This window comes from Neophocaena asiaeorientalis, unplaced genomic scaffold, assembly GCF_003031525.2.
Source record: "Neophocaena asiaeorientalis asiaeorientalis breed wild unplaced genomic scaffold, Neophocaena_asiaeorientalis_V1.1 scaffold396, whole genome shotgun sequence".
Lineage (NCBI taxonomy): Eukaryota > Metazoa > Chordata > Mammalia > Artiodactyla > Phocoenidae > Neophocaena > Neophocaena asiaeorientalis.
Genome location: NW_020172455.1, coordinates 2,355,456 through 2,380,666, shown reverse-complemented (window position 1 = coordinate 2,380,666; position 25,211 = coordinate 2,355,456). Strand labels below are relative to the sequence as shown.

At 39.2% G+C, this 25,211-nt stretch overlaps 1 protein-coding gene across 1 annotated transcript in view; it reads right to left on the bottom strand.

The window, feature by feature from the left end:
* The window catches only part of ROCK2 (Rho associated coiled-coil containing protein kinase 2), a 137,356-nt gene extending 118,662 nt beyond the window's left edge, over positions 1–18,694 (bottom strand). Inside the window, exon 1 of the mRNA XM_024737698.1 lies at positions 18,590–18,694. The gene's annotated coding sequence lies outside the window, so the exon portion shown is untranslated. The remainder of the gene's footprint in view (positions 1–18,589) is intronic.
* Between the last annotated feature and the right edge of the window lie 6,517 nt (positions 18,695–25,211).

The window sequence follows — 25,211 nt, the reverse complement described above, 5'->3', positions numbered from 1 at the left end:
AAGTCCCTGTATCTTTTTTTTAATGCAAGGGTTGTGGGGGGAAATGAAACACCAATATGCTGTTATATTATGCACAGAGAAAGGGAAAGTGATACCCTGATGCGTTAAAAAGTGGTTGTCTCAGAAGACTGAGATCAAAAAGAGAGGGCTAAGAAGAGAACTTACATTTACTTCTATAATTTTTAATTTTTTAGAAAGACGTATTACTTTTGCAGTTAAAAAATGAAGTTTATTTTGGTTTTTTGTAAATTGACAAAAGCAGAGGAGGAAAGAGAGCATTCCAGGTAGAGACAAAAGCTAAGAGTATAAAAAAACATGATATATTCAATTACTGGTGAAAAGATGATTGGTCCTGTTCACTCTCTTCCTTTTCACATCTCTGAAGATAAGTCTCTATTCCCCAAAGCCCATCATCTGTGAGCCTTGTCCTGCTATTATGGAGACAGATATATAGGCACCTAAGCATAGAGACCAACCACAAAATAGAAAACAGTCTATGCTGAAGACTCCCTATTCTAAGAAAAAACACTGAAATTAAGAAAATAAATAAAAGTAGATAAAATTCATTTCCTAAGTCATAAATGCCACAACAGGGAAAGTGTTTAATGTATCACCATAACAGTGGCTACCAACAGAACTCTCCCCATATTCATTTCAATTATGCCTGGATAGGGAATTCCTTGGCGACCCAGTGGTTAAGTCTCCAAGCTTCCACTTCAGGGGGTGAGGGTTCGATCCCTGGGAACTAATAAGATCTCAGATGCCATGCAGTAAAGCCAAAATATTAAAAAAAAAAAAAAAATTATGTCTGGATACCAATTCAGTTTTTCTAGCCTATAGAAATACAAATTACAAATTCATGAGGTTGTTAAACAGTTGACAATGGACTTATATAATAAGACCCACCTCTGTTACCAGATCCTAAGTCCCCAAATCAGCTCTGAAATTACATGAGCCAAGAAAATCAGTTACTGATTGCGTGGCCATCAATACAGAATGATCATATACTATTATGCTACCTGTGTATATTTTTCTAGATGACAAATTTATAATTACCCTGGTATACCTAAAGACCAGAATCTATATCAGAGGTAATACAGCATAACATCTGCAATTTACATCTTCCAAACCATAGTTGATCGTTGCTCCTAAACTTACCTGTGTTAAGAAATGTAGGCCAGGGGACTTCCCCAGTGGCACAGTGGTTAAGAATCCACCTGCCAATGCAGGGGACACGGGTTTGAGCCCTGGTCTGGGAAGATCCCACATGACGCAGAGCAACTAAGTCTGTGCGCCACAACTACTCAGCCTGCACTCTAGAGCCCACAAGCCACAACTACTGAAGCCCGTGCACCTAGAGCCGGTGCTCCGCAACCAGAGAAGCCACCACAATGAGAAGCCTACGCACCGCGATGAAGAGTAGCCCCCACTCTCTGCAACTAGAGAAAGCCCACGCGCAGCAATTAAGACCCAACGCAACCAAAAATTAATTAATTAATTTTAAAAAAGAAATGTAGGCCAAAATTTGCTAAGTTCAGGCCACAGTTAAGAACTGTTGGTGCAACCCAAATGCTCCTGTAAACCTTATATAAAGCATAATTAATATTCTTGCAAGTGAATAATGCAATGGTTTAAAATTTCTGTCATGACTCTTCCTCATATATTTGTGTCAGGATTTCTGAAATCTTAAACATTACATAAGAACACCAGACTCTGTTTTGATAATTCAGTATCATACCTACTGAAAAAGAATAAACATCAGTTGGGAAAAAGTGACATGTGCAGTGCAATAAAGTAATCCAAAGAATGCATATAAGCAAATATTCACCCAATGAAATGAATTATCCTCATTAAATTAAAAAATAAAAATGCCACCACTTCTCATTCATTAATTTAATACTTAAGAGAATTGAGTATGTGCAAATTAATGTGCTACCTTTTTGGAAATATCAGGCTAACATCAGGAGACTGATTCTGTATGCACATACCTTTTTGAAGACAGAGACATAGAAAACATAGGCTGTGTTACACATAGTTCTGCAACTGCCTGTAAAACAGCTAAAGTTCTGTTCAGTTTACAGAAACTAGCACATATAGTTAGTTCCGCACTGAATTTAATCTTCACATCTCCTTGAGGTAGACAGAGTCTTGTAAATTATCACTCATGGACAGAAAGATAATTAATGAAACACCTAATTAATTAACACCAGTCTTCTGACTCTAAATCCAGCATTCTTTCCATTATACTACTCTGCTTCTTTTCTAAAAATACGCTTGAAAAGAATCCAGCCATTTCATTTTTTTCCATCTTTACTACCTTAGACCAAAAAAAAATTCTTAAGGAAAAACTTCATCTGTATTTTCATATATGAATAGAGCTTAAACAGGATTCATTTTATGGACTTATTACAATGGAATTTTACTTACAGAACATAATTTGAAATAAGCAAGTCATTGTTCAGATTTTTTTTAATTTTATTTCACAAATTTATTTTAACTTGGACCAAACTGAAAAATTCTGTTTATAAGTGAGGAAAAGAAGCACAGTAAAACACTATGCCAGGGACTTACATTCTCTATATCATCTTGAAAGACAAAACTTCCTTATGCTAAAATTTATAGCAATCCCCTCTCTACAACTCCCTCCCTCCAAAATCAGTAATTAATTTCTTAAAAATGTAAGTGTTTTACTTTATGACTTCCCTCTGAAGGAAATTTCATAAGCCAATTTTGTACTAGAGTTTCCTTTTATTAGTTCTAAATTTAGTTTTATTTGTATCATCCGTTGTTTTCCTATTATGGAAATGTCTTAAATGTGGAAAACAAATCTGTTTTCAGTAATGCCTTCAAAATTTGCAATTTTACAGCTTCCCCTTTTATACAAAAATATATGCTTGCAGCAGAAATAGTTTATCAGAACTACCAGTAAAATCCTTTAGTTCAGTTTTCTCATTCTTTTATAATGTAATATCTTGCTTTTGTGACTAAGTTTTTCACTAGCCTGAATATAAGATTAACAAAACACATTCATAATCTAATTTTAAATTTTGCAATATATTCCACTTAAGCTACAGTCAGAAATAATACCTTAAAATTTTTTTAGCATGGATATGGCATAAGGAACCATGAAGTCTCAAATTAAATTGCATTTTGTCAAGTATTTAGAAAGCTGACTAAAGCAATAAAATACTGAGGTATTATGGAATAGGGATTCTAATCACTAATCATTGTAAAATGTTTCTAAATCAGAAAAACACTTCCAGTGAAATGTTAGTAAATTATATGTAACAAACTTCTAAAGACAATAGCAGAAGTATATTAAGGCAGTAAAAGAAGGGTCACCCAATTTCAGATGTTTCACATTTGTAGTAATCTTTCTATTTAGCAATCATTTGGAAAGGATGGATATGTTTTAAAAGATAAACTGTCACAAAATTTTAGGGCTTTAAAGATGCTCTTACTTATGTATCACCCTAGTCTCATAAATATTAGTTAATTGTGCCTTGGCCACAATTATGCAGTTTATTAGCCACAAGATAAAATCTACAAAAAGTGAGTTGCTGAAGATTTCAAATACTAAAAAAAAGACAAGTCACAACTGCTATTCCTCTAAGAGCTTAACTATTTTGACAAGAATCAATAAATGCAAATTTTAATTTTCAAATGTATGAAATATGCACATATCCCTTAACCACCAAAATTAAAATGGCCTAAGAACAGGAAATCTGATATACAAATACTTTAGTGAATGAAAACTATGGATATCTTAAATACTGCCTGTGAATCATCTGGATATCTCTAATTTTAAATGATGTGAAGAGAAATAATTGCAAAGAATGTATACTTTTAAAAAATCTAAACAGTAACATGTTAATAAGATGACTATTAATGTAACCAATGACTTGAAGGCTGCTTTGAAAATAAAATTTCAAAATAGTATAATATAGGGGTTTTGAATATTTTACAATATTTTTTTGCTTGCTTGTAAAGAGACCACAAAATAATTTTTGAATGATTTTTTTCAACACAGATAACAATCACAGACATATAAACTATCCTGCTTTAGGTGTTATTCTCTGAAGGACCATACATTTCTAGTGAAATTCTTCCTAAATTAAATCAACTGTCAGGGAATAAAAAGACTGTCACTATTTTCCCATCGTCATTTGTTAAATGTAAAACATCAGAATTATATATTTCTAGGACAGTAAGTCTCTGTAGACTATATTTCCCACTGAAGGGTAAGATGTAATGATAACATTTCTACATTGAAATTTGTATTGTGTATATTTTACTACAATAAAATTTTTTTTATTTCTCTTTGGTGTATCTTGTCTGATTCCCCTTTCATAAAAGCTCAGCAAGTTAAATTTTCTTCTAAAATGAGAAAAAGAAAAGCCTTGGTCTGATTCCTATGGAGCTCTAAAAAAAGATACAAAATGTGATGACACTTGATATTTCAGAAAATCTGGCATCCCTCCATATGCCAGCGTTTTCCACATACACAATTCTGTGTGCCAGAGATCTCAACCATTTGATTTTGGCTTTTTTTCAATCAGTATAAGAAGCAACACATAGTGTTTCTCAAACTCTGACCTGCAGATTACCTGAGTCAGAATCAACTGAGATGGGACTTCCCTGGCGCAGAGCTAAGAATCCACCTGCCAATGCAGGGGACACGGGTTCGAGCCCTGGTCCGGGAAGATCCCACATGCCGCGGAGCAACTAAGCCCGTGCGCCACAGCTACTGAGCCTGTGCTCTAGAGCCCTGGAGCCACAACTACTGAGCCCGCTCGCCTAGAGCCCGTGCTCCATAACAGGAGAAGCCACTGCAATGAGAAGCCCGCGCACCACAACAAAGAGTAGGCCCTGCTCACCACAACTAAAGAAAGCACGCACACAGCAACAAAGACCCAACACAGCCAAAAATAAATAATTAATTAATTTTTTTTAAAAAAAAGAATCAACTGACATGCTTGTTTAAATGCAAATTCCTGGCCCCACTATAGACAATCTAAATCACAAGATCTGACACCATTTCCACCAAGCACCCTAGCTGTGATTCTGGCTTTCATCAGGTAATTCTGACTTTCTGGCTTCATTCAAGCCTCTCTGAGCCATAAATACAAAAGAAGAAAAAAAAAATCCTCCTTTTCTCAGACACCTTTTGCACCCAATGGCCCCTCTGCCAAACTTTGAATACTGCACCTCTCAGCTCAGTGGTTCCCACATTTTCCTGCACTTGAGAATCAGATGTGGAACTTTTAAATCTCCCAATCCCCAGGTCACACCACATACCAATTATATTAGAACGGGTGAGGGTGGATTCCAGGCATCAATATTTCTAAAAATCTCTAGTTGAGTCCTATGTATAACGAGGTTTGAAAATTACTGCCTTAGCCATTGGCTTTAGCAGATATAGATTAGAAAAATCTTAACTAAAAGGACCTCTAAGAGCTAAGATATAAACTGTATTGGTATTAAGTTTTTAAATTTCCAGATATATGAATATATTTTCCCTTTTTATTTTAATCCAGTAGGGAAATTTTTCCAATGCATTTATTAAATTAAAGCTTAAGATTACCTTTTTGAAAGAATGTAAAACAAAAAGAGAAATTGTTTCACGTTGAATGCAACTAATGTAGGATCATACCATGCATTTAAAGTTCAGAGAAAAAATTCGTCATTATTTCATTTGCATACTAATTTCAGTGATTATATTTTGGGAAATATAATCACGGAAACTCAGTATAAAAATTCAAAGTCTGTGTTTTAGATATTTAAAAGCAACTCCAAATATTCAGGTAACTCCAAATTTTTCTAAATTTAGAATAGATGGAACATTGTTTTTAACATTAATACTACATTTTGCATTATCTCTTTTCCCAATTTCTGACTTGGCATATCATTTCCCTGAAACAAAATTGCAACCTTGATATCTTTTCCCCTATTCTTTACTAATTCCCATAGATGATGGCTATATAACCTGTTAGCAGCACTTGATGAAATCTAATGGTCCATGAAGAAAATTTTTTTTTAATTTTGATTCTTTTAACAAAGGCACACTAGTCAACCATAATACACCATTTTTAACCATTCAACTTCAACCTGAACTTTATCCACTTTGTAACACAATAAAAAAATGGCCCTATTTATTCAATGCACAAAAGTCTCAAGTGCCACAAACTGTAACTCTATAAGTTATCCCCAAAAGGTAAAGCATTTTTCAAAATCATACTAATGTTTAGACATATAATACTTTAAATATTTTTACAGGGTTTCAACATACAAAAACACATTTCACTACACCTTGCAGGCCTCAAAGTGCATGACAACTGTGCTAGTGCACTTTCCTTGTAGAAAAATAAATATCACTATGACCAAAAGTTTTTAAAATTCATCTTTAATATATTAAAGCATCTTAAACATTAAAAGAATTATTTCCGGGCTTCCCTGGTGGCACAGTGGTGAGAGTCCACCTGCCGATGCAGGGGACACAGGTTCGTGCCCCGGTCCGGGAAGAATCCACATGCTGCGGAGCGGCTGGGCCCGTGAGCCATGGCCACTGAGCCTGCGCATCCGGAGCCTGTGCTCCGCAACGGGAGAGGCCACAACAGTGAGAGGCCCACATACTGCAAAAAACAAAACAAAACAAAACAAAAACCAACAAAAAAAAGAATTATTTCCTAAATTTTCCCTTCAATGCTCAAAAAAAGTCCCACATGTGGTTATCTCTAATAAGAACTAAAAAAAAAAAAAAAAAAAAAAAAAAAAAAAAAAATACAATCATCTAAACTAAAGCTAAAGCGAAAACTTCAATTTCAATAAGCATACTTTTATGACTTCTAAAGGAATCATACTGAAATACAAGGTGAAACAGTAGGGTCATATCCTGATACAGAATGCACAAATAAGGCAGTTACCGTTATATCTGAAAAGAACACTATTTTGGTTAAGTTCCAAAACTTTGCACATAAGGTAATCCCCAAAATCAATATCCAATGCCACCTACAAACAAGAAGAACAATTTTTTCGTTGTTAAATTCAGGTGGGTACTCAAAGAATAAACCAAAAGATGAGCGTAATATACAGCGTTTTAAATACCAATAGTTATCATCCACCCTCAAAGGAACCAAGTTACTAAACTGATGCTAAGAATTGTTGCCTGATCTTCATGTAAAACAGAAAAGTATAGGGCTTCCCTGGTGGCACAGTGGTTAAGAGTCCGCCTGCCAATGCAGGAGACACGGGTTCGTGCCCCGGTCCGGGGAAGATCCCACATGCTGCAGAGCGGCTGGGCCCATGAGCCATGGCCTCTGAGCCTGTGCTCCGCAACGGGAGACACCACAACAGTGGGAAGCCCGCGTACAGCAAAAAAAAAAAAAAAAAAAAAACAAAAAAAAAAAAAAAAAAAAAAAAAAAACAGAAAAGTATAAAGATGAATGTTGGGTCAACAAGAGAGAAATAAGCTTACTTCAAGATGTTCAAAATAATGAAAAAAGAAAAGATGAGCACAAAGCAGAATGGAGAAATATTTAAAGGCCATATGTATGTCAGGAGTACTTCAACTTTAGCTTAGGAATAACCCAACTAGTAGAGACTCTACTGCCATTACAGGGCCTACACAGCTCACCAAGGCTCATACATTACTTGGAAGAAAAAGGTACCATAACAGGGTTTAAAAGAAAAAAAGCCTAGTATTAATTAGGAGGCACTAGTGGAGACACTAGCAGAGGCACTAGTCAGTAGGATAATTCCACCTACAAAGGGCTGTGATCTGTATTTATTCACATTCTATTTTTAAACATCGGAATTCGCCTGTGGCATACAAAATTAAACAACTTTTATATACCACATTCGCGGTACATTAGTAAAATATCAAAAGAACAAGCAAAATTGACAAGCACATGAAATTGTGTTCAGCCTCACGTGTCATTAGCAACATGCACTACAATGGCTATAATCACAAAGACAGACCACACCAAGTGTTTTCTGAGGGTGTAGAGAAACTGGAACCCTCATACATTGCTGGTGGGAATGTAAAATGGTGCAGCCACTTCGGAAAACATTTTGTTCACTCCTTAAAAGTTAAGCACAAGCTTACCATATGACCCAGCAATCCCACTCCTTGCAATCTAGCCAAGAGAAATAAAAACATTAAAGTAATTTCATAAACAAAATGTGGTATATCTATACAATGGAATATTATTCAGCAATTTAAAAGAACAAGATATTGGGCTTCCCTGGTGGCGCAGTGGTTGAGAGTCCGCCTGCCGATGCAGAGGACACGGGTTCATGCCCCGGTCTGGGAAGATTCCATATGCCACAGAGCGGCTAGGCCCATAAGCCATGGCCGCTGAGCCTGCATGTCCAGACAACGGGAGAGGCCACAACAGTGAGAGGCCCGCATACCGCAAAAAAAAAAGAACAAGGTATTGATATATGCTACAACGTAGATGAACCTCAAAAACATTATGCTAGGTGAAAGAAGCCAGAACAAATGACTGCATATTGTGTCATTCTATTTGTATGGAATTTCCAGAAAAGAAAAATTTATAGAAACAGAACAGAATCAGTGGTTGGCTGGGGCTAGTAATCAGAATGCCTGATAATATCTGAAGTTTTCAAAACAGTCATTCATAGTGACTTGTAATAACACTCTTGAATCCTGATCAAAATCTCTCATGCCCTTTGGCTTTGTTTTTAATTTTGTTAACGAATATTGCCTTACCATTAATCACAGCGAACATGCCATTTTAAGGAATTTCACCCTGCGAACACACCACCAGCATTTCATTTGCCCTTACTCATGAAACGCTGTTTCAACACAGGCATCACCTAGGTACGTAAGAAGGAACTGGATATGTTTAACCAGAAGAAAAGTTAGGGGGTACAGAGAACAGAAAACACATGATAAATGATAAAGGTTGTTCAGTCCACATGAGCTGTTTTTACTTCACCTAAAACACTGAATAAAAGCTTAAATACCTTCCAAGACAAACTGCTTCAGCACTATCCAGAAAATATTCAAATCACAATTCACTTTCCTGCTTGACTTGCAATTAATTCTACCACCCAAACCTTCCAATTAATTCTATCACCCATATCCTCTCTGCATATACACGTTTACTTATCTTCCTTCCCATAGATAGATAAGAAATAAGTGACAAGAACATATACCAAAATTTTTACTTGGGGAATACTTTAGTATCTCTTCAAGCAGGGATATATTTCTGCAGTTTATCACTCCTGTTACTTAAAAAAGAATTATTTGTTAGTTTATTCAACAAATATTTACAAGACATATCAAGAGGAAGACAAAAAAGACCCAGGTCCTAAAAGAGCTTGTATTCTGTCCATTAAATAAACTCAAAAGCCAAGAAGTACATAAGACTAAACTTAGTATCTTAAGCATTCCTCATCACAAACATCCAGGTAATTAAGATAATGCCAACCCTGCTCTGCTCCGTTTCTATCTAAATAAAGTAATAGGAGGCTCTGCTATTCATTTCCATGGCATAAAAAAATAACCCCAACAATGAAATGTTAAAAATTAGTTCCAAGTCTATAATCTCTTGAAAATAAAGAAAATTTCTATCAGTTGCTTTATAACTTAAAAAGTCTGAAACTCTTTTAGAGAATAAAAGAAATTGACACTGAATACTAAGTGATCAGTTAACTGTAACCAAAAAAAAAATTACAGAGCACTTCAGATATCAGACCTGAAAAATCCATACCTTACCAAAATGAAGCAACAAACCATATAATCATTCTTGGACTTAGAAACATTCCCCACAAGATTATCAATGATGAACCAAAAGTGAACCTCAATATTTCCTTTTTCTCTGTCTCTGTCGGTCTCTGTCTCTCTCTCTCTCTCACACTCACACACACACACACATACACACACATACACACACATACACATATAAACACAGAAATGCTAAACCCAAATGCTTTCTAAAAAGATAAGTGAGGGTCATCTGGGACACTGAAATGAAGAATTAACAAATATATCTCTGTAATTTAATCATACTTCAAAGGAAAAAAAAAGTACAGATGATACAGATGAGAGGAAAGGAGAATGACTCCAATCAAGGATAAAGTGAGGGCTTCCCTGGTGGCGCAGTGGTTGAGAGTCCGCCTGCCGATGCGGGGGACATGGGTTCGTGCCCTGGTACGGGAAGATCCCACATGCCGTGGAGCGGCTAGGCCCGTGAGCCATGGCCGCTGAGCCTGCGCATCCAGAGCCTGTGCTGCGCAACGGGAGAGGACACAACAGTGAGAGGCCCGCGTACCGCAAAAGAAAAAAAAAAGGATAAAGTGAGAAGAGACAGTTTTAGTAGAGTCCCAAATGCCACCACGATTTCACATCAACTTAAATATTAGGGACTTCCCTGGTGGCGCAACAGATAAGACTCTGTGCTCCCAATGCAGGGGGCCTGGGTTCGATCCCTGGTCAGGGAACGAGATCCCAAATGCACGCTGCAACTAACAGTTCGCATGCCACATCTAAGGGACTGGCAAGCCGCAACTAGGGAGCCCGCCTGCCAGTGCTACTAAGACCTGGTGCAACCAAATAAATAAATAAATATTTAAAATAAATAAAAATTAAGCTCTATAAAATAAGCTAAGCTACCAATGAAAATGTTATTTTGTGGTTTTCTTCCCCCCAAAGGCTATATTATAATAAGCTGCTCTCAGTCACCCACATTCTCTTTACCAGTAACCCTTATCACTAACAGCTCATATTTATATATTTTTGGAATATATGTCTGTGTATATATATATATATATAAGCACAGAATAGGATTTTAAGTATAGTTGCAAAGTTGTATAATTTCCATGAAGAAACTCAAGAAGCTCAAGTGGAGACCAAACCTATAATCATTACCCTCTCTATTCCCCCAAGCACCACCCTCCAAACAGAAAGTTATATGACAATACAGAAATATAAACAGAGGCTCCCAATTAATATTTTGGGAACTCTAGTGCTGATACTTAGACAAATCTCCTGATAAAATCTTTGTACCCCTACTTCATACTTTCCATCAGAATTCCAAGTGAAATAAAGGTAACATTAAAAATAAAACCAGGGCTTCCCTGGTGGCGCAGTGGTTGGGAGTCCGCCTGCCGATGCAGGGGACGCGGGTTCATGCCCCGGTCCGGGATGATCCCGCATGCTGCGGAGCGGCTGGGCCCGTGGGCTATGGCCGCTGGGCCTGTGCGTCCGGAGCCTGTGTTCCGCAACGGGAGAGGCCGCAGCGGTGAGAGGCCCGCGTACCGCAAAAAAAAATAAAAAATAAAAAAATAAAACCATTAGAGTACTAAAAGAAAATTCAGGTCTATGATATCATAATCTTGATAATGGAGAATGTCCTAAGCATGACATCTAAGCCAGAAATCACTCTACAGTGAGAAGACTAATAAATTTGACTACATAAAAGCTTCTATTATTCATTAAGTGTTAAAAACAACAATGACAAAGCACATATATAGCGTAATTTTACTTCTTTTACATTTTAATTTTTTCAGACAGATATTTACACCAAAATGTTAAACAGTGGTTATCTCTATGTGAGGAGACTATGTAGAAGGGTCACTTGCATTTATACCTTTCTTTATTCTCTAAAGTTTCTACAATAAGAACATACTATTTTTATAATTTAAAAAATAACAAATCTTTCTTCACTTCAAACAATAAAATCTGTTTCCCTGTCTCAACCATGGTTGCCTGCCCATTTCCTTCAGGTAAAATGATATAAATTAAAAATTAAAAAAGAATTCTGAACAGAGCATGGGTTAAACAGGAGAACCATGACTGAAGACTTGATATAGTTACTAAGGTGATAAAAAAGCAAATAAAAAGTGCACCTATCAGTAAACTGATTTCTGACAAAGGTGCCAAGCAAGGCAATCCAACGAGAAAAGAAAAATATTTTTTTGAAAACTGGTGCTGGTGACTATAGTTAATGATACTGTATAGTAGACCTGAAAGTTGCTAAGAGAGTAGATCTTAAATATTCTCAACACAACAACAACAACAGTATGGTAATTATGAGAGGTAAAGGGTGTGTTAACTAACCTTACTGCGGTAAACAGTTGGCAATACATGTGTATCAACTGTCAGTGTTAAATGTCAATAATATCTCAATAAACCTAGGAAAAAATGCTGTTCGACAGTCTAAATAACTGGATTTGGGGAATATGAGGGAAAGAAATGAACCCTGACCCCAAACTAAAACTGGCTTAACACATATCCTAGACCTAAAAGTAAACCTATAAAGCTTCTAAAAGAAAGGAAAGGAAAATTTCTTGTGACATGGGGATAGGCAACAGTCTCTTAGTCAGAAAAAGCAATAACCATGAAAAAATGTGATTAAAGAAACAGACACGCCACATATTTGACAAAGAACTGGTATCTGGGATATATAAAGAGCTTGTACAGCTCAAAAAGAAAGAACATAATTTTTTCAAATGGGCAAAATATCTGAACAGATGCTTCACAAAAGAAGATATACAAATGGCCAGTTAAGTGCATAAAAAAATACATCATTCGTCATCAGAGAAATGCAAACTAAAGCCACAATGAAATACTACTACCTACCCACAGAATGGCTAAAATTTAAGACTCAGTGTTGGGGAGGAACTGGAACTCTCCTAGGTTGCTGTGTTAATGTAAAATATGACCATTTGGGGAAGATATCTGACATTTTTCTAAAAAAACTAAACATACACCTACCCTAAGACCTAGTAATTCCACTACTAGGTATTTAACTCAAGAGAAATGAAAATATGTCCCCACAAAAGCTTACTACAAGATTGTTCACAGCAAAGTTTATTAACAGCCGAAGTCTATGTACAAAATAGCCAAAACCTGAAAACAGCCCAAGCATCCATCAACAGAAGATGCCTAATAAATTGTGGTTTATACACATAATGGAACACTAGTTAGCAATAAAAAAGGAACAACCTGCTGATACGCAAAATAACAGGAATTAGTCTCAAAAACTATGCTGAACTAAAGAAGCCAGATATAAAAGAGTACATACTATATAGGATTCCATTTATATGAAGTTCTAGAAAAGATGAAAGTAATCTTTAGTTACCCCCCCAAAAAAAAATCAGAGGAGCGACTGACTCCAAGAGAATGGGGTGTAGAATTAGCTGAAAAGGCATATGAGGGAGATTTCTAGGTTGATAAGAGTGTCCTATATCTCAATAAGGATTTGCATTACACGGATGTGTGCATTTGTCAGAACTCATCAATGTGATACTTAAGATTTGTTTCATTGTATGTAAATTTAATCTTTAAAGGAAAAAACTCTACTTAATGAAATGCATGCTTAAGTGTTTAATGGAGAAGTGTACCACATCTGCAACTTACTTTAAATGAATCAAAAATAAAAGATGTATTGATAGATGAATGAAGAGATGGCTAGATATAATAAAGCAAATATAGCAAGCTATTAATTAGGTGATAAGTATATGGATGTTTATTATCAATTCTTTCAATTTCACTATACTTTGAAATTTTCCCTAGTAAAACGCTGGGGGAAAACTTAAACCCTACCTTGTTAAGTTGAACACAGAATATATTAAAACCCAACAATTCCACTCCTAGACATATATCCTAGCCTACAGAAACTTCACATGGGCTCCAAGAATGATCACGACACTTTCCATGATAGCAAAAAAATGAAAAATAATCTAAATATCCATCAAGTAGATTGAAGCAATATATTATGGTTTATGGTATGAGTGAAAATTAATAAACCACAATGTGAGTAATTCTGAGTGAAAAAGCAAGTCACAAAAGAATATATACAGATGTTAACCCTTTATAAAGTTAAAAGAAAAGCTAAACAATATTGTTTAGGAATACACACTAATGTGGTAATCTATGAAATAAAGGAAATGATTAAAAAAAAAAAAGTTCCAGGTAGCAGATGAGAGAGGATGAAGGAAGACTGAATTCAGCAGCAGCAGAATACGGGGAACTTCAACAGGTTAGTGTTCTATGCATTAACTTGAGCAGTGATTTCATGAATGCTTGCTTTTTATGCGTCATAATTCATATCTGCATGCTATATTCTCTTAGTATGTTTAGAATACTTCAGAATTTGAAATGGGGAAAGAGAGCTATCTGATCAGGACTCAACCAAAACAACGACAACAACAACAACTTAGGCTTCAAGATAATTATCCACTATTTCTTTACAACTATTTAAGGTGTACATAAGTCAGTATCTCCTTACTTAGTCTATGCTGGCCTTACCGTGGGGCAAGATGTTTCCAAATTCAGAATTTTTTGGATTTTCGAATAGTAATAAAGTATATATACTATATACAGTATATTCCCGAAAACCCTCTGGGGAGTCTGAGGTAGCACCCTGAAATCAAACACTAATATTTCTCCAGGGAAAGCTATTACTATTTGCACCAAGAGAGATGAATCACCTAAAATACGGTAACATCAGATCAGGTCAGATGTTACATCAAATAAGTTTTACCAAAAACTAGGTTTTCAGAGCTCTTTATATATCAGAACTGTGGGGGAGGGACTGTGGACCTGTACTTTCAAAGGGGTTCAACTTCACCTAACTAGTAAATTCTATACATTACTTTTTTCAACCTCTCTAGCTAATTCATTTTCTTTAAAGATTTCCTGACCATCAAAATGCAAGTTTCAAAGTAATATAATCCCATTTATGCTATAAATGCCCAACGTTTATTTCACAAAAGAACAACACATATAAAACCTTCTTTATTCAATTTTTATTCTATTTCACTTTTGTATCTTTATGATATTCACTTGTTATATAGTGGGGGAAAAATGCATATACGATTTTATTTTAAATAAGCAAATAACCATCACCAAGCTGAAAATCTTAGCACTGTGATAAGAAATTCTTTCACATAGTCCACAGGTATAATAAAATCAAAGTGTTTTGTATTCTAAGTGGCTGAAAATCATAAGTAAATTTTTAATCACCTTTCCCCATCAACACCAGCCTTATGGAACAGTTTACCCAAGCCTGAATCCCACAGGTTATAACAATCAGTTACTCGCCTAAAAAAATAAATCAAAACACAAAAGCACAGACCTTTAGAAAGACATCTCTCCATCATAACACTAAAGGACAATTCTTTTTACCATAATATTTGGGTAAGCAGTATCAGAAGCTTAGTCTTGATAACAAAACATGGGTATTTACCCAAAAGTTTCAAACACTGCAAAAGCATACTACTGACAATCCTTCCCTCCAAAAAAAAAAAAAAAGTATTACAGAAGCAAATCTCTCTCAAAACTCTATTTTTAAATAATACCAAGAAACTCACAATCTGCAACCACAAAGGGATATATTCTCTTCAGATTAATCGTAAGGACCCACATAAAGCCTCCATAAAACGAGATGATGCAGAGAAAAAAAGACAATTTAGTCTCTCTACGGACAGTCTTGGAATCCAGTTCTAGCTATGCCTGATGACTGCTAGCACTTTTCTGATGGCAAATTCAAAAGATAATGCTACTCATTCAGAATTTTATAGCAAGAAATAGTTGCCAATAAAACCTTTTCCTTTTCAAAGGAAATATAAAGCACTTACCTAGAAATATGCTAAATGCACACAGAAGTGAGCTAAATTTAACAAGCACTACTATGTACCAAGCATTGAGCTAAGCACTTTACATGTTATATATTTTTTCCAACAAATAGTTTTACCTTCTAGGCCTAGCCTACAGTACCCATAGAGTAACTATTATACAGTAATTTCTAGTATACTTCATCTTCTTACTTTTGTCATCTTAGGCAGTATACAATCTTAAATGGTACTTTCTAAGCTCCTGAATAAGTAAATAAGATTTGTGACTACGTTTTTATCAGATTATATTACTTTAAATTTTCTCTGTTCAAGGAAAAATATTTTCTATAATAAAACCAAAAGAAATGCCATTTGCAGTAAAACAATGATCAGTTGTGACATGAAGGCTAAAGGGTAAGCTTTCAAATCTTTAAAGTGATCCGCACCATTATTTCAGGAAATATGTTTTTATAACACTCTTTTAAAAATTAATTCTTGGGGACTTCCCTGGTGGCGCAGTGGTACGGAGTCCGCCTGCCAATGCACGGGACACGGGTTCGAGCCCTGGTCCGGGAGGATCCCACATGCCGCGGAGCAACTGAGCCCGTGTGCCACGGCTACTGAGCCCGTGTGCCGCAACTACTGAAGCCCACCTGCCACAACTACTGAGGCCTGTGCGCCTGGAGCCCGTGCTCTGCAATAGGAGAGGCCACCGCAATGAGAGGCCCGCGGACTGCAACGAAGCGTGGACCCCGCTCGCCACAACTAGAGAAAGCCCGCGGGCAGCAACGAGGACCCAATGCAGCCAAAAATAAACAAATAAATAAATAAATTTATTGAAAAAAAGAAAAAATTAATTCTTGGAATTTCTGTCTGGAAAGATGAAAAAGTCCTGGAGATGGATAGTGGTGATACTTGCACAATAATGTGAATGTTATCAATGCCACTGAACTGTACACTTAAAAATGGTTAAAACAGTAAATTTCAGGTTCTGTACATGTTACCAGAACTTTAAAAACTAATTCGTTCTACTACTTGATACAGTGAAATACACATGATTTAAAGCTAACTTACTATGACATGGTTTAGAAAAAATCTTCAGCTCATCATTTTGCAATAGAAACATCAGCAACCTCAAAGAGTAAATGACAATTTTTGGCCTGATAAGATTTACTGCAACTCAGAACCCTAACAGTTAATCAGCTAAAAACAGCAAAAACAAAATCCGTCCCGTCAGCAGCATCTGATGTCATACCAGTAGTATGTTACCTTAATAAAGGTGTGAAGTGTCTTGGCTGTATTAGGCACTTAATAAATGAATGGAGCAGATTGTTTACTGAGCATGTGTAATGCTTCCTTTTTTAAAAACAGCCTTCATTTTAATAATTTAGAAAATACCTTGATCAAAAAGAATGTATGCTCATTACCATGTGTAAGTAACTTAGGCTCAAGCTCATAATAACCCTAATAATTATGATGAACATCAGTAAAGACCCAAGAGATGAAAGTGGAGTGTAAAAAATTTCTATCTGAGGTTGAATATGAACTTGATGAATACTTGAGATTTGCTGTACTATTTTTAACTGAACTTTCTGGCCTTAGGTCAAAGTTTTGCTAGCAAAATACCAAAGCGAAAATGCTGGGAGTGAAGCCCAGAGTCTCTGCTTTGGCCTTGGAAAAGCTATGCCCTTCATGCAACCAATCCCAGCCCCAACTGAAGACTTCTAAACACTATTCATAGTGCCATGCTCCCATGAAAACATATGAACAACCCACTAATATGAAAATCGGGAAAAGGAAATGTCAAACGCGTCTTACAGAATACAGCACATCACTACATTCTGTGCGTTGTACAGAAAGACACTCTTCAGTCGGTTCCTGCACTTCAGCCAAACGGTACTGAGTCACTCTGCAAATGATTCCAGAAACCTCAAAGGATAACCAACAGCTTCTGAAGGAAAGTCAGTCAGTCACTGGAAAGGGAAGAGACAGTTTTTCTCATCATACAGTCAATAGATTTCCCCTGTCAGGGAGTAGAGCTGAACAGGAGTTCTGGAAGGGAATATCTGAAGGACCCAAGGATCATCTACCTGAATTCTAGTCGTCCAGGGTTAATTTAACATCCAGCGCATCTTTTTTGCTTTCTTCTCCTCTCCAGGGTAAAACCCACACCCCCTTTTCCCATAAATGCATCTCTACTGCATATTAATCAAAGTGTCTGTGAAATACAACAGTCTATCCTAACAAAAACAAGAAATAAACAAGCATTCTACAGTGCGTTTCTGATCTGTAAATCATGTCCCTTTCTTAAACAAAGCCAACTAGCAGACGTTACGTGGCTATCAATTTGGATTGCAAAGGCCATCTCAGGAAAGAGATACAATGAAAAGGAGAGACTGATTCCATTCTACAATTCAGATGGATTCTTTAGCTCTGGTGTAATAATCTCGGAAATTAAATTTACAGAAATTAAAATGCACTAAATTGCAACTAGTAACGTTCAAACACAGCTGAAAACAGGAAAACCTTAGCTGTGTGTTTCAAGATTTCAGACTGAACTCTTTGTCCTGTACCCCAGGTGGGTACTGCCCATAGGGACAGCCCCAGGTTTCTCGCTTCCTCGGACTCACGTCCCCACGCAGCATGACGCTCTTGCAAACGGGCTAGCCTGGTGCCTGAAGGACAGCGTACCTTCCACGCTACCTCCCCAAAGCCCCAGGGCAGGCGGGAAGGAGAAGAGGGGTGCTTCCTCCCAGAGCTCCAAGAAAGGGCCAGCCGGGGATGACACCGGCTCCAGGAGACAGAAGAATCAAAGGTGGGTCTCTACTCCCGGAACTTAGTCGCAAAAATGTTTGGTCTCCGACCCGGGCCCCGGCTGCCGGAAGCTGGGCGGGGTGGGGCGAGACCTCCCCCCACGGATGGGTGGGCACGGAGGGGTGGGCAGTCGGGGGAATCGGCGGTGTGAGCGGTCAGCAGAGAGGGTTCCCGGGCCCCGGCCACCTACCAGCAAGCTCTCCACGTTGATGGGCGACCGAGGGTCTCGGATGAGCGCCTCCAGCTTCCTCTGGCGGCTCACGCCCGCGCCGTCCCCCGACACGGCCTCGGGGTGGATGGGTCGGTCCGCGCCCCCCGCCTCCGCCCGGCCCCAGCTGACTCAGCGCGCAGCTATGCGGGGCCTTGCATCACCCGCGCCAAAATAATAGCGACCGCCACTCGCTGCCTTCGCCTGCAGAGCTCTGCGCTTGCAAGGGGCCTGTCTGGGCCACGAAGATTTTAGTGGAAAGGCCGGGAGGGTGTGCCTTGGGAATCGGAAACTCGAAGAGGACGGGCGGTTGGAATCCAAGTCCTGGGGCAAGAGGGCCTGGAAGAGCTGCTTCTGTCCGCAGGGCAGGAGTCCTGGACTCCCGGAAACCTTTCTGCGCATCCCTAACAGTCGCCTTCCCAGCTGGACTTAAACACCAACCGTGAAATGAACAAGAGGGCGATAGAAAAATGCTTTCCCTCCGCAGACCTTCTCGAGGTCTTTGCCTTTTGGGGGGGCGGAAGAGGGGCGGTCATAGGGGCCGCTCGTCCACATTCCTGCCTCTCGCGGCCCTTGCCGTTGGTCAGATCCACCCAGGGAGCAATCTGAAAAGTATGTGCCAAGAGCTGTAAAACTGTTCATTGAGCCCCTTTGACCCAGTAAACCCATTTAAGGAAGTACATTTCTAAGGAGATGATCCAGAGCGGGGTGGGGGGAGAGCTTGCATAAAGATGTTTGTAGCGGGGCTATTCGGAATGTTCATAATGACCAAAACCTGGGAATGGACCCAGTTGTCCAACAATTGGGGAATAATCCAAACAAGTTCTGTCACATTAGCAGAAGGAATCCTGGCACGTATGCAGGATTCAAGTCAAGCACGTCAGATTTTGGGAAGTACATGAAAAGATGTATTGGAAATAAGGTTGAAGAAAACGAGGACGAAAAATAGTTTGTACGCACTACTCAAAACTATGTAAAATGAGTAGCGGTAAGAACTGGAGATGAATACAGCTGTTTTTAAGTGAATGGGATTTCTTTTTTCCTTGAAGACGCGTAAGAGAACATTTCAATTTCAAAAACTGGAAAACTGTCATAAGATAGATGGGCCACTCCAAAAATCTACACTCTGATATCCATTAAGTAGTAAAAATCCTAAGACCCTTTCTCAACGGCATGTCAGAGAGAAGCCCATAAAAGGGCAACCTAGTTCCAAAGGCCTAACCTTATGAAAGTAACATTTTAATTCAGTGAGTTTTCCAGGAGTCTCATCATTCCTTTTTGTGTTAAAGCCACCCTCACTTGGACTAGGCAGGAAGGGGTCCTGGAGGATCCAGTACAGCTTTTTTCTCTCAGATAGTAGCACTGACTTCTGGTCAAAGGTCAGTCCTTTAAGTGTGTATGTTGAGTGACTCATTCATACCTCCACAGACCACGCCAAGAGGACAGAATGAGCTAGACACTACACCTGCTTGTGCACTGAAGCAAAATAATGAGCTAATCCATGATTACCAATCCTTTTACCTGATGACAATATAGTATGCAAAGCAAAAGGAACACCTTGTGGTTCTCAGTTTGCAAATCAATTTTTCAACAACTGGCTGGCCGTATATTTTTATGGAGCTTGGTGGACTAACAGAAAGCCGTGATCCCACATACTGGACACGAAAACCTTACTTAAAAAGAAAAAGGTAATGATCAACAAGACACAGGTAATGGGCACGTTCTGCATATGTCCATTTACATAGGCTAGAAAAAGCCACGGGAGAAGATTTTTATCCAAGACCTACACCATTGTCTACATGGAAGAAAAGAAGACTCATCTCTTGATATGAGTTAAACCCTAATTTCTTTCGGTCAGTACGACAATTCTTGTTTTACCTAAAGAGAGCACAAATACATTCTTGTAAAAGTTCACACAAACCAGAAATATATAAACATAGCTTGAAAAATCACTCTCCCAAATCTCCCCACACACACATTCTCTTATCATTCAAGGCCTTTATCCATTCTCATATGTATTTGTATACACCCATATGTATCTTTTTCCCACATATATAGTGTTATACCATATCACAATGTTTTTTTTTGTCTGTTTTTAAATTTTATTTTATTTATTTATTTGTTTATGGCTACGTCGGGTCTTTGTTGCTGCGCATGGGCTTTAGTTGTGGCGTGTGGTCTCATTGCGATGGCTTCTCTTGTTGTGGAGCACGGGCTCTAGGTGCGCGGGCTTTAGTAGTTGTGGCTCTCAGGCTCAGTAGTTGTGGCTCGTGGGCTCTAGAGTGCAGGCTCAGTAATTGTGGCACACGGGCTTAGTTGCTCCGCGGCATGTGGGATCTTCCCGGATCAAAATGCTCATCTTCAGTAGTAATTAAGGGAATACAAATTAGAACAGGATCCCATTTTGTTTGCCCATAAAATTGGCAAAAATTTAAAAGATTTATAATATTTAATGTCAGCAAAGGTGAAGGGAAATTGGCAGTTTCTTCCATAGTGAGAATGTAAACTGGTGTAGTCGTTGTAAAGGACGTTTTGGCAGTATTTGCCACTATTTAAGGTATGCCTACCCTTTATTACAACAATTCCACTTTTAGGAATCTATACTACTTAAATATGTCCACATGAAGGCAAAAATAGAAGGATGTCCACTGCAATAACGTTTGTGATAGTGAGAAAGCACTCATAATATCTAACATTTATTGGGGACTAGCATTCTTCTAAGTGCTTTGTAACAAACATGATGAGGAAACTGAGACACACACAGGCAGTGTGTGGTAGTGGCAGGATTTTAGCCCAGGCAATGTTTCTAGAGCCTGTTCTTAACCACTATGCCCTCTAATAGAGGATAAATGAAAGTATGATACATCCACACTAGGGAACATAGCACAGCAGTTAAAAAGAAAGAGGTCGATCTCTGTGTACAGACATGGAGATGTCTCTAAGACATATGATTAAAGGGAAAAAATCAGTTGCAAAACACTGTGATAGGGACTTCCCTGGTGGTGCAGTGGTTAAGAATCTGCCTGCCAATGCAGGGGACACGGGTTTGATCCCGGGTCCGGGAAGATCCCATATGCCGCGGAGCAACAAAGCCCGTGGGCCACAACTCCTGAGCCTGCACTCTAGAGCCCGCGAGCCACAACTACTGAGCCCATGCTCCACAACTAGTGAATAAAGTACGAGGTAAATAAATGAAAAAGTAAGTAATGACTAGAGAGTAGAGGCATGAGTGGTTAGAAAGAGAGCAGAGGAGGTAAGTTGAAGCCAGATCAGGGAGGACCTAGAGTCTGTCCTAACATGCTGTGTGATGTCACATAAGCCACTGCTGTCCTCCAGGACTTGCTGAAATTGAAGATACTGGCAGAAGCCACCATCCTCTGGATCTGTGACCTCTATGATGGGCATTAGGGGACTTTTCAATTACGGGCATGGTGAGGGAGGGACTTGGGACTCAGCAGCAGTGTGAGAAAGCAAAGTGGAAAGAAGCCAGTTTGGGAGATGTGCCATAATCCACAGGCCACCGTATGTAATTAAGTGGTTTATGATCACGAGTAATTAAAAACTTACAAAGCGCACAGAGAAGAAAACTGTAGTTAAAGTGTTCAATCATTAGAATACAAGGATAACACTTAGTTTTCCTAAAAGCCCACTGTATTGTGAAATAAGGAACCACTTTAAACTTCCTGGCCTTTAGAGTGGCACTTTGATGGCTAACTTGCCCTTGTAATATTCCATTTGCTGCCTTGGTCTCTAAATGAAGTTGGGCCCTTCGTGAAGTGAACACAGAGGAGGTGAGCCCACCTGAGTCAGAGCTGTGTGGCCAGAAGTGCAAGCTGGTCAAGGCCGTATCTTCAGACAGGCAGTGAGTGGCGGGAACTCACAGTAGAGTTGCAGAAACCTCATTCCAGGCCGAGCTCTGTCCCTTTCTAGCTGTGTGACCTCAGGCAGATTAACTTACCTCTCTGAGCTTCAGTTTCTCTCCTGTGAGGAACAAATAAGGCTCCCACAGCATTCAGCATCCTGAACGTGCAGTCCAGAAAGGCTGATTCCTTCCCACCTGTCAGAACTGACAGGATACCAGTGATATTGTTTCTTTCATCAATTGATTTATTCATTCAATGAAGATATCTATGTGCCTGTCACACAGTAGTAAACAGCAGAGACATAATCCGTGTGGGCCCTTATTAGGCTTATGATGTAACGGAGGGGACAGACGTGACACGAATAGCCATACAAATGAATAGGTAATTGCAAATTTGGTAAGCGCTACAAAGGAAAACTGTAAGATGTGAAAAGAATTATAAGAGGGGGGCCTAGTCCAGATGGGTCAGAGAAATTTCGTGAGAAAGTAATAATTCTCCAGGAGTTCCCTGGTGGTCCAGTGGTTAGGATTCGGCACCTTCACTGTGGAGGCCCGGGTTCAATCCCTGGTCAGGGAACTGAGATCCTGCAAGCTGCGAGGTGCAGCCAAAAAGAAAGAAAGAAAGTAATAATTCTGATGAAACCTAAAAGGATGAATAAGAGCTGGGAAAAACTGGGCCGAGGAGAAGAGGGTGCCCCAGGCTGAGGTCAAGGAGAAAAGTCTCTTTCTATTTAACAAATAAAGGCATTTCATTACAAGCCCGTAGTTACGCCACCTGCAGTGTGGTTTGTTAAGAGTGACACCAGGAAAGTCACAGGCCCACAATGGGTAGAGAGGAAGCCCTTGTTTTTACAGAACCTTGAAATTTAGTACACTGGGGCTTCAAGAGTTTTCTTCTACCTGTCCACACACTTGTTGTTTGCAGGGTTCTTTGTGGCCATTTTTCTAAATACTTTTGGTAGTAACTCTTGGAAGCGGGTGATCTAAAAGCTCCTAGTCAGGTAGGTCCTTGCTCTGATCACCGCTGGAGGGGGGCCTGATTTTCTCCCTTATCTGAAGCAGCAGAACCCAATGGGAGAAGCAGATGATGGACTCATGAGTCCTGGGTTCAGGGTTTGGAGCCACCATCTATGGGTTATGTGACCTTGGGCAAGTAACTCAGCCTTGCTGAACTCTGCTGCCTCGTCTGTAAAAGCTACTCCACAGAGTTGATTCCAGTGTTGAAATAATATATGCGAGGATGCTCTACAAATATGATTCTGGCTCGCATCCGAAGTCTATTCTCTTATATCCTGTGATATTCCCAGCTTTCACTCTGGGCGTGGAAGAGGAGAGAAAGGGAGGAATCAAAAATGACCTCCAGGTTTCACTAGGCTTCCCCAAGGAAGTAACCAAGATTGACTATTGCATCTAAATGCTGTGAATTTATCTTAAGGTACATAAAAACAGATAAATTTGAAAAAAAAAAAAAAGAAGAAGCAAGTAATAAAATCGTCCTTTGTGATTCTTTTGCACTTTTCCAGAAAAAAAAAAAAAAAGAAATATATTGTGGCAAGCACCAGAAGCTGAATGCCAATGACCACAGTCTTCAAAGCTTTCCGTCTCTTGTTGACATTCTCACTGACAGTGTTTAAACAGGGCTGGGTTGTTTACACACGTTCATTGCTCACTGTAGCCCAGCAGGACCTATAAGGGAAAGCCGTTCAAACCTTGACATATATCACCTGGTCACCTCAACCAAGAGGTGTGAGCCACAAGTCTGAAGGAGGGGGCAAGCTCTACTTTCATCTGCTTTACCACAACCCTCAACGAAGGGGCGCTGAGATTTCACAGCCAGAGCTGAGAGCTGGGAAGAGCTCAGCAGAGTAGAGATGCTCTGGAAGCAAGACATGGGTGTCGTAACTTTGTGTTGTCAGAAGTGGTGTGAATTCCCGGAGCACCAGAAGCATCTGCCCTCAAATATAATCCACATTCTCGTTCCAAGACCACACGAAAGTGACTTAGGGATGGGTGCACCAACACCCCCTCCCCCTGCCTCAAAGAATGAGAGCAGGCTTAAGGCTTAGTCTGGGGCAGCATCTTTTAGCGCAATTCATAGTGGTACTTAGTGGAGCTCTTTATTCATCAACCAAATGGATAGAATGCCTACCATACATATGAAGGGGAACTTGGAGATAAGTAAGGCAAAGTCATTGACCTCATGATCTGGGGAGGGAAATGAGACACACACGTAGGGCTTGTCATGGAGTATGCACTCAGCTTATTACCTGAACAAAGGGTTGACTGAATGCGTGAACGTAAGGCCATAAATGCAAGCGAGCCCATGGTACAGAAGAAAGCAGAGGATCTGGAGTCTGAAGACAGAGGTGACATTCCAGCTCACCCACTTTCCAGCTGGGTATTAAGCTAGATACCTCTGCTTGTTCACCCTCCTCTATGCCCCAGGGACTGGCCTCTATGGACCACCTTCCCTGGGCTCCCCTGTCGTCTGTCTTCTGGCTGTGCTCAGCCAAAGGGCATCCCTGGAATGATATTGGGAAGGAGGACAGGGTTTCTTCCCCTCCTCACTGGCTCGTCCTCTAGTAGCAGCCCTGTACCTGACACCTGCAGCCCCACCACTCACTACATTCCCTTCTCACTGGGATCCAGGAACAGTGGGTCGTCCCCCTGCCCTTGTGGCCCTAGCTTCTCATTGCTGCTGATGCCTGGAAGCCTCAATTTGCCTTGCCTTCCTTTAATCCT